At 46.0% G+C, this 13,075-nt stretch overlaps 1 long non-coding RNA gene across 1 annotated transcript in view; it reads left to right on the top strand.

The window, feature by feature from the left end:
* The window catches only part of LOC311422441, a 33,587-nt gene that overhangs the window by 741 nt on the left and 19,771 nt on the right, over positions 1 to 13,075 (top strand). Inside the window, exon 2 of the long non-coding RNA XR_014685363.1 lies at positions 206 to 1,524. This is a non-coding gene — a long non-coding RNA (uncharacterized lncRNA). The remainder of the gene's footprint in view (positions 1 to 205; positions 1,525 to 13,075) is intronic.

Below are 13,075 nucleotides of genomic sequence, written 5' to 3'. Positions count from 1 at the left end.
GTACTATCTGGATTTTGAATTCCTCTTTCTAGAGGAAGAACGGGTGTACTCTACAACACAGGCAAGCAAACACTACTGAAAGGACCACAGCAACAACCTGCCAGCAAATGCACCTCTCCTGGATGAAACAAAAAGAATTACAGTATAGAACAAATATTGTGCAAGAGCATTACCTACAATACAGATATTTTTTTTTTTTTTCCAGGACAAGGTTTCTACTGTTGCAAGAATATTACATGAAACTGGATGTCCGTGAAGCACATGAAAAAGAGCTTGGCTTATGGCTACTTCTCTCCTCTGACTACATCAAATTCAAGAAAATACCCAGGAGTACTAAGCTCCCTTCTAATCATCCAAGGAAACAACAAACAGCAATGGATTTCAAACTACTGGGCAAATTGTCACTTCATAAAATGGTGGAGTGAGGATAAAAAACACCATTTATCATGTGGTGAGGAACTGCAGTAAAAGCTTAAGTTTACCTTTGAAGCCAGAATTACTGATGCTATCAATATCTACAAGTTCAAATCTCATGTAGCAAACAAATGCAAGTCTGCTTCTACTACAGTAAGGTCAGCCAGGATCCAAGCCGCACATCAGGCAGCTCCCACACAGCACTGTACACCTTCAGTATCCTAGTAGGATAGGGGCAAATAGTCACTAATTGAATTCACAGTTGCCCTTTACTCAGATATGCTCAGATGACAGATGAATTTGCATTAGTTTAATGTGAATCACCATGGATAATGGAAAACAATACTTATGCTAATGAAAGAACGGAGCAAAAGCTTTGCAAATGAGTTGCTATTTGTTCACCAGCCGGGGTGCTGCTGATTAGAAACAGGAGTGTGATTGATAGCTCCAGCCACCTCTGCTTCTGGCATGCCACCTCTGTCGGGCATCCCCACAGCACCCTTATATATTTCACAGCACCCTTATTTCTCTCACAGCACCCTTATTTCCCCAGCACTTCCCACCGCATGAGGGCAGCCCTGCAGCGGAGAGGTGACCCCACCTCGGGGAGGAGCACATGGAGGCCAAGGGACCATGAGGGCAAGGGGAGCACACAGCTGAGGGAAGCCCCCACACTCACCAGCACCTTCCCAAGAGGGCAGAGTTGATCTTTCAACCTGCTTTTTTCTCTCCCCTGCACCCACGAGGCTCAGGCCCTACGTGGCCGCCGTTTTAAGCCTTAAACAGGGTGCGCGCAGGGCTGGAGGAGGAGGAGAGAAGCACATGGTGAAGGCGTCGAAGAGGGGGAGACAGCATGTGAGGAACTGCCTGTGCCTGGCTCCCTGCACAGCAACAGTTCCTTGCCAGCTTGGGAAGGACAATGTGATGACTTTTGGGGGAAAAAGAATGATAACAATAATACCTCCTTGAGTTTTGGGGTGTTTTTTTTTTCCACACAGCGACGCCCAGGCCTTCGTTTTCTCTCAGAAGTCACCGCCCCTGAGGAAGGCCGAGGGTGGCTTTTCCGTGGGGTGGCAGCATGGAGATGCAGGAGGAGTTCGGGAGACCCTGGTAAGAGCTCTGGGATTTTGGGGCCGGGGCTCTGTGGGTGGAAGTGGTCTGAAGGGTGCATACACTGAGCCCGGCATGTCCCCTTGGTGGTCCCTGCACAGTATGAGGAGACATGAAGGCCTTTTTCAGGAAATATTATGATCTGTCCCATTGTTGTTAACAAAGCTTGTCCAATAGTGCTGTTGGATATCTACAAATACATACAAGCCTCTGATCAGAAGTGTTAGAGGCAGAAACGTTCTGCTTCTGCTCCTCTGGGTGCCTGCAGCAATGCGATGGAGCAAGGTGTGTTGTTTCTCACTTTCAAAACAAATTCACCACCTCTGAGCCCATGGTTTTGTGAATAAATACCTGGTGCCAGGAGAAATGCCTGTGTGGAGGAGGCTTGCCTGCATGGCTGACCAGAAAACAGTCCTTGGACAAGGTGAAACGATGCAAACATCAGTCCATTAGGCAGCAGTTGGTATATGGTTTTTAAAGAATGGGAGATAGATGAAAAGCCTGATGAATGTACATAAATGCACAGCACAAGAAAAGATTGGGAAGCCTAGAAAATGTTGCTTGGAACTGCCCGGCTGTTTTGATGCCTTGTGCTAGAGCAGGGATGGCACCCAAGGGACATGAGTGAGCCAGGAAACAGGCGTGGAGAGGAACTTAATTAGCAACATATCAGGAGATACAGCAACAACCAAGAGGCAAATATTATCCTGATGGGAAGGTGTGGGCTGGGTGGGCAGAGCTCTGAAAGGGCTTCGGAGCCAGCAGGACACTTGCAGACAAAAACTGTAGTATGTGGGCAAAGCTTTGTGGAGTGACCATGCTGTGGCAGGATGTGATTCAGAGGCACAGCTGTACAGGGATTTGTAACCTGTAATACCGCTGAGCTATAGTTGTGTTCGGTTGTATGGTAGGATGCTTCTGCCTGTGCTAGCTCTAGAAATTTGTTAGTTCCATCCATTTTCAGCCCAACTAAGTACAGTTTAAAATAATTAGTTTTTTAGGAGAGGAATAAGAAGGCGGGTGTGTGATGGCATTGCTTGCTTGACTTAATATTTCCAGCACTGTACCTTCATAATTTAATGTACAGCTATTACCTTTGGCTTTTAATATGCTATTATTTAATTAGTCATCAAATACAGAAGTGTACCCAAACAATGTAACCCAGCATCTCCTGAAGGAGGGCTGGAGGTAGGGTAGCACATTATTTTGGGATTTCCCTGAGTACTTGAATGTAATTCTGGAGATCTCTAAAGCAAAGGAATAGCTCCAGATGCAGGGTGCTACGGGAGCAGAATCTGTTCTTCTGCTCATTTTCATTCCAGAAGGTTAAAGATCTGAATAAATGAGTACTTGGGAGATCTCCGAACTAAGGGGTCTTGCCCCCCTGAGAAAACCTGATCTGACTGTTAAATAATGCATCCTCATGCTTCCGAGGCTAGAGGGGACAACTGCTCAGCAGGGGAAGATGCTGCTGCTGGGAAGGTTTTTCTTGTTTCTCCTCTCCCTCTCCTCTGATCCATTACACAGGGTTAGGCAAATCGTGATCCTTAATGCAAGCAAATGGAACAGCTTTTCTGGCTTCTGCTTTCTGTGACCTTCTGTTGCACATTAATAGAGTCCAGTTGGCAGCGTGACCTTGTGGGGGGCAATTAGCAAATTTTCTGGTGTTGATGGTTTGTGGACAAATTGCTCTTCTAGCAGTGTTTTGGCAGAAACAGTAGTTTTGGAGGAATGTCATAGCGTTTGTGAAAGTCACTCACTGGGTCAGACCAAATAATGAAAACATGCATAGCCCCTTCCCGTGGAGTTCTGCCAGCATACCTGTACCACCACTGAAATTCCTGCAGCTCTCTGGAGACTGAGCAGCTGTAAGGATATACAGCACTCAGGAGCTATTGCGTTTGTTCCGTCTTGCATCTACTACAAACATCTGCAGCAGAATCCATATCAGAAATGCTAAACTGCACTCCTGGCTATCTAGTGGTGCTCCAGCAGTTTAACTTGCTGCATCTGAATTCTGAACAGTAACTTTTACCTCATCTCAATCCCACGCTCCTTCATAGCATATCCTCTGCAGCTGGACAGAGCTTTTCTCCTGATATCCCCTTACCCTTTCATCTTCCAAAGAAAAGTTGTACTAGAATGGAGCCTGCGTTCATCTGAACACACCATGCCTGGGACTCTCCTGGGACCATGCTGTCTTGAACCCATTTTCATTAGTTGATCAAAATGTATTAATTTTCCTTTTTTTTTTTTGCATTGCTCTCTGCTGAGATTTTTTATTTTTCATTATCTTTTAAAGCACTGAGGAGTCCTATCCCCTTCTGCTTGAACCACAGGATGATGATAAAGTTGTTTTTCCCTCCAGCTCTTTTCAATGCATCATTTAGCAGACCTCCTCTAACACTTTCTGAAAAGCCTCTTATCCCAGGTGGAGGGTGGGGAGGAGAATCTGCAGGCTGGTGGGACTACAGAGTTGAAATCCATCTAGGTTTAAATAGCTCAAGGTCAAGCACGGGATGGAAAGGACAACAGCAGACTTCTGGAGACTTCATTCAATGAATTGTTGATTGGAAAAGCTCTTTCAGATCCCTGTGGAGCAGAATCTGGAAGAAATGTGTTTTCCAAAAGGAGGACAGCGGGTTAGTTGTTAATGATTTCAATAAAGCAAGAGAAGGCGCATTAGGAGGTTGGCCATAAGGGTAAAAAAGGAGGCTGGTGTATTGCTCATTAGTGGTTTGCTAAAATTAACTCCATTACCATGTTTGCTTTCATTGCAAACCTTCCATTTAATTGCAATTCCCAGTGAACTGCGAAGAAGGGACCCTGCGTCGTGCTACAGGTTGTCAGGATGGGGAGAGAACCCAGAGCCGAGACATGTGAGCTGCTGTTGTGGGGATTGGTTCAGCGGCATTGCTCAGCCTGCTTTTGCTTTATTGTTATCTTGGGAGGCCAGTGGGGATTTACTGTTGTACCTTTCCAAAGGTGTCACATGTCTTATTTCACCAGGATGGGCAGGAATTTAAAATACAAGAAAAAACAGAGCACCTGACCCAAAGGGTGCTGACATCAGTGACAGTTATGCTATAGATTTCTGCCAGGGTTGGATGAAACCCCAGACCCTACAAATATAGTTTCTGTAAAAAAACAATGTTGTCATCTTGTTGGTTTTTTTTTTTTTTTTTTTTTTTTTTACCTTTTTCCTCTCCAGGTTCTTGCACTTCCTTTTATGTTCTTTTTTCTCCCTTTCACATGCTATTGATTCTCATCTTGTCTTTTATTTACTGCCAGTTCTCTCTTCATGTCAGGAATCCTATATAGAGATGCCATTCTATTTTCCGCATGCACCGCTCTGTTTTCTGCATTCACAACCTTTAAATAAAGAAAAGGCTTTGCTGCTCTCTCTGAAGGTGGCTGCCAGGTGCTAGTTAATGTGCTAGTTCATAATGCAGAGTGAAAAATAAATAAATAAAGGGAATAGCTGGAATGCTCTTCCAGCATTGAGGGATATTCTCCTTTCATCATACAGATATCCAGAAAGTTCAGAAAACGATGACAGGGCAGTTTTGGCTAAAGACACTGAGGATGTGTTGATCTGCTTTTTTCCTCCCACTGAAATCCCTGAGGATTTCAAGTGCCTGTGCCTCACAGCTCTCAGTACAGCAAGTTCAGAAGAGAGAAGGGCTCAATTACGCGTACGTGGATTTGAACTTGTGGCTTCAAGGTGTGAAGTTATTGCAAGCCTGTCATCCCCCGTAACTTCCACTCCATCCTGCTCTCCCAGTCCCAAGTAAATGTAAATGTTAGCTATTTCTGCAAACAGAAGCTGGTCCGGAAAGGGAAGGTGGCAAGTGGCAAAGCAAATGGAAGGAGAGAAAAGGAAAAGGAGGTGATAACAATTCTTTGATGGAAGTAGGTCAGACTTTAATGCTATGGCTTGTCTCTGGGCTCCTCCAGAGCAGTTATAGCTGCAGTTTGAGATAGAGATTGCACCACGAACTGAAAGCAGATGTTCTGTGAATGCAGTTAGCTACTGGCAATAAAATCCTAAGTGTTTGGAAAATGCAGTAATTCAGTCATGTGATTTTTATTTCTGTACTTTGGTCACCAACCCTACGATGGCACTGAAAAATGAGAGCAGATTGTATTTAAAAAGAAAATGGGAGATGGCTGTCAGAAAAAAAATAAAATAAAATAAAGTGGCTAAGCCCATTTTAATTAAAACTCAGGGTGAAGTAGTTATCTCATTTTTGTGGATGGTTCCAAAGCTCTGGTTCCTGCTTTATGTCCGTGTTTTGTGTCTGTGGCTATGATGCGGATAAACTTTAATTCACAGAGTGACACAAATATGAGGCTACTCGTGGCAACATACTGTGTTACCGCAGAACCGGCTGCCAGGGGTTAGGCTGCTGCTCTAACGAGTGCTAATGTGTAGGGTAGTCCTTAATATAACGTGAGTTGCTATGATTGCATAGGTAAATGCTCAGGTAGCGTTAGAAATGCCTTGACAGATCTCTGCTGCAGATTCAGAAGGGTATAAATCAGTCCTATAGCTCAGAGGGCAGAAGGACTGGGGAGTGGGACAAGAGGGAATGACAATAAGCGAGTCTTCCTCCTCTGCATAGCCAGAGGTGGAGATATCAGAGTGAAATACTCCGCTTTCAGCTCTAACCTTGTCAAACCACAGCTACTGCTTTTAAATTGTGAAAGCTCACCTTATCTACCCCGTGCCCGAGAACACCGAGCCTTTTCTATTTATGCTCCTGGAGCTCCACGAATGAGCAGAGCCTCAAAAAACAGGCTTCAGAACCAGAGCACTGTTTGTGGCAAGTGGATGTAGGGTGCAGGGCAGAGGTAGAAGCAGGAGCTGGCAGCTGGGGGGTAGGCAGAGAGCTGGTAGTGGAGAGGGGACCACGCTGTGCGTCTTTGCTCTGACTCTGCAACAGGTTTGCCCTGCTGTGCATTGGCTTCCCTAGGAAAAAGAAAAGAAAAAAGAAGCAGAGCTGTGTAAATCATTGGTGTTTATGTTTAGCAATGTACTGAAAAGGAGAAAAAACACTTCTGGGGGAAACAGAAGCATTTTTTACATTCCCAGGGTAGAGAGGAAAGGGGTGGGGGGCAGGTGAGGAAGAGGGAAATTTGTGGTTTGGGTTGAATGAAACATTGACTTGTTTTGGTGGAAGAGGGGGAAGTGATCCATCTGATTACAACTTGACATATTTTTAAAACAAAAGATCTCAGTGATGGAAACAGAAGAAAGGTTTGGTTTAAAAAAGAAAAATGCCCAAAGCATGTTTCAGTTTTTCTAATTTGTTTTTCTTTGGTTGGAAGAATGTGTGAAGTTGTGTCGCATCTGTTGTATTCCTCTGCATAAGTTTAGCAACACATTTTTTACTAAAAACACCTCCCCTTATCTATTAAAACTGTTTTCTCCAAGGTGCAGTGGTTATTTCGTGCCAGCAGAGGTTACTTACTTAATTGGTGTGTGCACGCAAAGTGAAGAGGCTCTGAGGCTTCAGAGCACTGGCACAGGCTCAGCCAAAATTGAAAGGAATAAACAATATCTGTCCCCACTGCGCTTATCCCTGGGAGACCTGCAAGCTGCCAGAGCTGCCAGTGGCTGCAACTTTACTGGCGTGAAGGGACTCAGTTGTGTTTTTTGCAGGTCCATATAGCATTTACCAGTTCTTGTGTTTTCTGGATGCTGCTTATGGAGGACAAGCAGCTCTTTGAGGCAGACCAAGGTTGGATCTGGTGACCTTTGCTGCTATTTTCCCTATTTTTTCCCTTCTGTGACCCTCCCCACAAGGAGCAATCAGCTGTTGACCTTTCTGGTGGGTAATGCTGACTGTTCCTTGGTCACAGCTTCTTGAGTTGGAGGCGATTGCTGCATTGCCAGGGGATGCGAGCATTTTATGGACTCTTAAACATGTAGGGAGTCTTGTGATGCTCTGGGTGGAGAAAGACAAATGGGCCAGTTAGGAGAAAGTAACAAGGACTTATGGCCAAGCCCACAATTTGGAGTTTCTGTAAGTTTGCCACTACTTTGTCTAACAGGAGGGGAGAGGATGAATGAAGCAGATGGTTTAAAAGGAAGACCATAAGAAGGTGTCACTTTTAATAGATGGAGAGGATAATAAAAGAGTGACCAGCGGCTTCTTAGTTATTCCTAACCTCCAAGCAGATTCTCTTCAGCCAAGCTTGACCAACAAACTTCTCTTGCTTCTTGCTGTTTCCTGGTAGCTCTGAGTGTTACTGCAAATAAATGTCTGCAGTCCAGAGCTGATTTCAAAGAAACACACAAAAAACCCTTGCAATGACAAAGGTAGAATAATGGGAAGGAGGGAATGGGTCCTGGTATGGAATTTAGGGTCCACCGGGCTGGTCTCTGGTGAGCTGTGACCCTGCTTGGCAAGGACTGCAGGGGAAAAGGAAGAGCAAGGAGGTAGAGTGGAGCCTGTGCAGAGGAGGAAGGAATGTGGAGAAGGATGAATGCTCATTATGTGGGAGTGAGAGGACAGGGGGATGATCAGAAGGAGGCAAACGCAGCTGGGGAGTTGTACAGGGTTAGGATACAATGAATATAGACACATTCAGGGAGAGAGTGATATGGAACGTGAGTGTACAACTGTGATTTGCAACAAAGGTTTGGGGGGATATTTTAACAAGGCCTGAATATCTGACTGTGTTTTGAGGCTGAGCCTGGATTCTTTCACTTTCAGATTGCAGCCAAGCTCGGCATTAAGTAAATGTGGTGCCATCCTATGCCCCAAAGAGAAATGAGTCAGGAGTTGGTGCTCACATCCCTCAGAAGATTAGTTCTACTAGGCATTGTGGTTTTTATCTCCAGGGTTAACTAAGCCTGATGCACTCCGTGTCACTACAGAGCTGACCGCTGAAAGGCAGGATTGGGTCAGCACACAACTGGGAGGCCGAGAGCTGCTGTGACAGGTCCTGGCTGAAGAGAGGCTCTAAGGCTCAAGCTTGGCATTTTTCCTCTTCAGTGGTGGTTTGTACATAGCTGAAGCTTGTGTGGGTAACCAGTCAACCAGCAGGAGAAGAAAGCTGTGTGCTGCACCCAAGGACAGTTACCTACACGTCAGCCAAGGAGCTAACGCAGCCCCTCTGGTACCAGCCAGCTTTGATGTGGATCTGAAATCAGCTCTTGCTGGGGCTCTGAAGCAAGACGTTGCAGCAGTACAAACTGCTGCTCCCTGCAGAAAATTAATAAGGAGACTTTGGATTCCACCTTGCGTCTGACCTAACCAACTAAATAGGTTACACTAAGTTTTAAGAAATGCCCCAGTTTTCCCTTTAATAGGCAATTTTTCTGCTTAATTTGCAGAACAAGCAAAAAGCTATTATGTAAAATTTATCAGCAGCAATTGGCTCTCATTAGGGATTGGGAACAGGAGGCTTCATCATGAGGGGGAAGGATGCTCCAAATTTTCATTTACCAGCCTTAGTTTCCCAGTGTTTATGCTGACCCTTGCCCTGAACAAATTTGGATGCTGAGCCATCACCTTGTCTATTCCCAGGAGAGCTCTTCTCACCTTCCTGCAGCCTGGCTTTACAAGTCCTGGAGCAGTCAGTAACCACTTCTGGCAGAAGCGCGTGATCCAGGCTGAGTGAAGTGCCTGCAGATTGCGGAGCTGCTGTTACAGTGTTTGAGCAGTGCATTTTGCCATCTTGAGCAAACTCAGCTCCAGTAGAAATAGTTTGTTCAGGAGGTGCAGAGCTCCTTGCTGGGCCGACAAGTTGGGCCACAGGGATCTGCAGGACGTAGGCTATTTCCAGGGCTAGCCCGGTGCTTCAGGTTCCTCGTTGCCTTTCACGTGAGTTCAGCCTTTATGTGCCACGGGGCCTGGAGCAGCTTGGGTCCAAAAACTATTCCCGAGTCTAACATCTGTACCAGAAGTGGTGTAGTTGCCAATACCCGCCAGGCTGCCTTCTCTTACCACTTTTATCTCCGAAGTCCTGAGCTGGATGCAGTGAAAAAGCTGCTGTCCGTATTTCCTGGAGACCAGAGCTCAGCATGATGTGAAATTGCTCATGTTTTCTTCATGCTGCAGCAGAGTATTTTGGCTGCAGCTGGAGACAGCTGTGACTTGCGCTGTGCAGGGGGACAGGTAAGCTATAATATAACTTCCTCTGAGAGACATTAGGGATGTGGAAATTATTACTGACATTGAAACATTCAGATGGGGATTTTTCCTGTTCTATTCCCCCTACAGTAAATGTTAATTATACATGAAGGTTCACTACAGCAGAAGGGATTATAATTAATTTATATTTGAACTATAATAGATTTCACTACAAACTGCATTTCATTGCAACAAAGTGTATTATGACTGTTGTTTGCTGCCAGTAATTTAAATAAACCGACCACAAAGCAATGCATCCATTAATCCTGCATTAAGGACAACAGCAGGCGGATATGAACAAAATAAAACTATGAACAAAATAAAACTATGAACAAAATAAAGCAAGTCTGTTCAACTTGTGAACAGAGGGCTGGTGCTTGCTGCAGAACCTGGGGCATCTAACCTGAGAGATGCAAAAAGGAGTGCGTTGGAACACAGCAAATCTGGAAAGTAATATTTAGGTCCAAATCTGTCTCAGCTTGCCAAGAATTGAGAATTTATCCGTGTTCTATCTCTAGTCTAAATGGGAAAAAAATAGAATCCATCTGAAACAAGAGTAAACCTTTGTTCTTCTCAGGGCCCTGTGTCACTCATCAAAGCAGCATCAAGGCAGTAGTAATCTAGGAGACAGGCAAGCAGGATTTTAGTCTTGACCTGATAGAAAATCATTTGTGCTTCTCTTTCCTTTTCCAACATTACCTACCTAGCTGTTTGCAGTGTGGTTTTCTCCAAGTCAGGGTTATGCTTACGAATGTAAGCATAAAACAGTCCCTGTCCTAAGTATGAATCCAAACGTACCACTTGGTGTGTACTAAAAGCACAGAGTGGCAAGTTGATAACTGATAGCTTGTGTTTCCTTGTTGCTACTGCTAACATGTGAACCTCACCGCTCTGTCTACGTGTCAGCTTTTGTGATGACCCAGAGATAGCAAGTCTTGAACCTTGGTTTCTTTGCCATCAGGCATCCCCTGACACCTCACAGCCCTTCACTGGGGCGTGTGTCAGACTCTGCCGATGCTATCTGTTGCACCATGTGCTGTCACCTTCCGTTTCTGAGCATCATCCAACAGGCTTTCATCCCCAGATGGGAGCTTCAGCCTCGATGACCCAATCTCAAACTGTAGAAAAGGGCAAGGTGGCTTGTCAGGGGCTTCAACAAACAGCTCAGCAGATGTTGTAAGCAGCAGGGAGGAAGGGGCAGAGCCAGCTCTCCTCTGCCACTGCTAAATGTTTCCCCTATTGCCCACAATTTGCCTTTGGCCAAACAATGTAAGCTGCAGGAGGAAGGACCAGGAGAGAGAAGAGCTGGGAACAAACACCACAGGTAGAGTCAGTTTGCCCAGCAAAGAAGAGAACAAGGACTTTGGAACAGTGTCCAGCCTTCCTGAAAGGCAAACACAGGGCGTGAATGCAGCTGCTGCCCTCTTGGCATCCCGGCTGCTGTGTCCTCAGGGCAGGCACGCTGTCCTTTCAGCCTCCCAATGTAGGACTCTTTGTAAGGAATTTCGCTGCCTGCCATCACCGTGCGGGTATAAAGCTGTGTGTCTGCATGGCTGACCCTAGTTTGCCTCGATGGGCAGCACTGTTTGGGCTGTATCGGTAGCCTGACATAGGAACTGGTATCAGGCTTGGGACATGCAAGTCACCCTCACCTAGAGGAGCTCAGATGATGGAGGGAGGTAGATGTCAGCACTTTGTCTTCCCCAGAGAGTTATTAAAAGCTGTGCTGATACTGCATGTGGGGCCCGTGCATGCAGCACATCTGGATGTACTCGAGCTATCTTTATGCTAGAGAGCTCGGGCACCAGAAAATGCAAAGTGCCATCAGGAAAGTCAGCACAAGCCTGCTGGGGCAATCCCTGCCCAGTCTGCACTTTCTTTGCTTCCTGGCTGTTTCGTGGCTGTGCTGAAGGTGCTCGTGGCCACTTCAGAGCAGTCTGGTTTGCTTCCAAGAGCCTTCCTACACAATTCATGCTTCTGCTCTAGCTCGAAAATTAACAGACTGCTTTATTAGATAGGCTTTATTATTCAGGAGGACCCATCCAAAGGCTGGGAGCAATTTTAATCCCAGCAGAATGACACCTTGGCAGCCAAACAGTTTTGCTGCTAAGATTTTTGTTGGAGGTGTCTGCTGAGAAAGGGAAAGAAGTCCTGAGCGGGCTGCTGCAGCTCCTTTGGATGTGAAAAGGTGTGAGATAGGATGTCCTAGTTGTGGAGCAGCACAAGGCAGCGATGAGGCTAGTCCCCTCCCGGGAGATGCAGTGGGAAATGAAGAGCTGGGACTCTGGGGGCAGCATTGCCATGCTTACCTTGTTGAGCAGAAGTCACTGCAGGGAGTGTGGTGACACTGCACTTTTTAAAGACCTGATACCATTCATTTCCTTCCCACGCACCCCGCGGTGTGAATCACAGTGCAGGGAAAAATACCTGCAGGAACCACTTCTCCTGTGCCATCTGTAAGGGCACATTGTCCTAAAACACGAACTGCTGTGGTCTCTGGCTGCCAGGTATTCCTCCTGGCCCGCAGTAAGGCTGCTGCGCCCGTCCCTCACCACCGGGCTGGGTGGAGGCAAATCTTCTGCCCCCCTACTTGTCTGACTTGGCCTGAGATAGACCATTTCCAGAAAGCACTCGCGGTGAAAATATTTCAGTTTGCTGCTGCTTTGCACTTGCCAGGCTCGCTAATTTCTGCTCTGATGTCGCCAGCAGTGCCCCATTAATGTTATTTATAGTGTTTGTGCCGTGGGCCTTGCTTGTGCTCAAGGACCGTCGCTGGCCTGCGAGGAGGGAGGAGCAGCTCCAACCCTTTCCTCTCAGCCTGGGCTGTATCCCACATTCTCCCTGGCTCACCTGGGCTGCCTAAGCCATCCTGGGGCTTATTTTAGTTATTTAGAACTTAGTTTAAAAAAACAGACTAAGTCATGAGACTGAGCAAATCCGATAAAGATGCTTCAGGGGAAGGCAGTCTGCAAAGCCAGATGCAAATGCAGCCAACCAGAAACCAAAGATGTATTAATACCGAGAGAGCAGGCAATTATTCTTCCATCAGAATCACAGGATTTTCAGTGGGTATGACTTCAGTGCTACTTCAGGACAGCCAGGAGGTTTTTTTTTGGGCTGAAAATGGATAGAGCCATAGTTGCTTCAAAGCCTTTGTCTTTCCCTGTGTGATACCCCGGAGCTAGAATTAACTGATGCGTTTAACAAGCACGGCCCACGTGGGAAGGACCTTTGCAGGTGACTGGAACTGCTAACCTGAAGTATTAAAAAATCACGAGTTGGGCTTTATCTCATGCCTCTAATCCTAAAATTAAAAAAAAAAAAAAAAAAAAAAAGCAGCAGCCAGGGTTTCCATATTTACCTGCTGAGGTTTAAATCTTCAGCGTTGATGTCTGTAGGGTGTTCTG

Source organism: Aythya ferina (assembly GCF_964211825.1).
Source record: "Aythya ferina genome assembly, chromosome: 22".
Taxonomy (NCBI): domain Eukaryota; kingdom Metazoa; phylum Chordata; class Aves; order Anseriformes; family Anatidae; genus Aythya; species Aythya ferina.
Note: the sequence above shows the minus strand (reverse complement) of the source record. Positions and strands in the feature narration are given on the sequence as shown.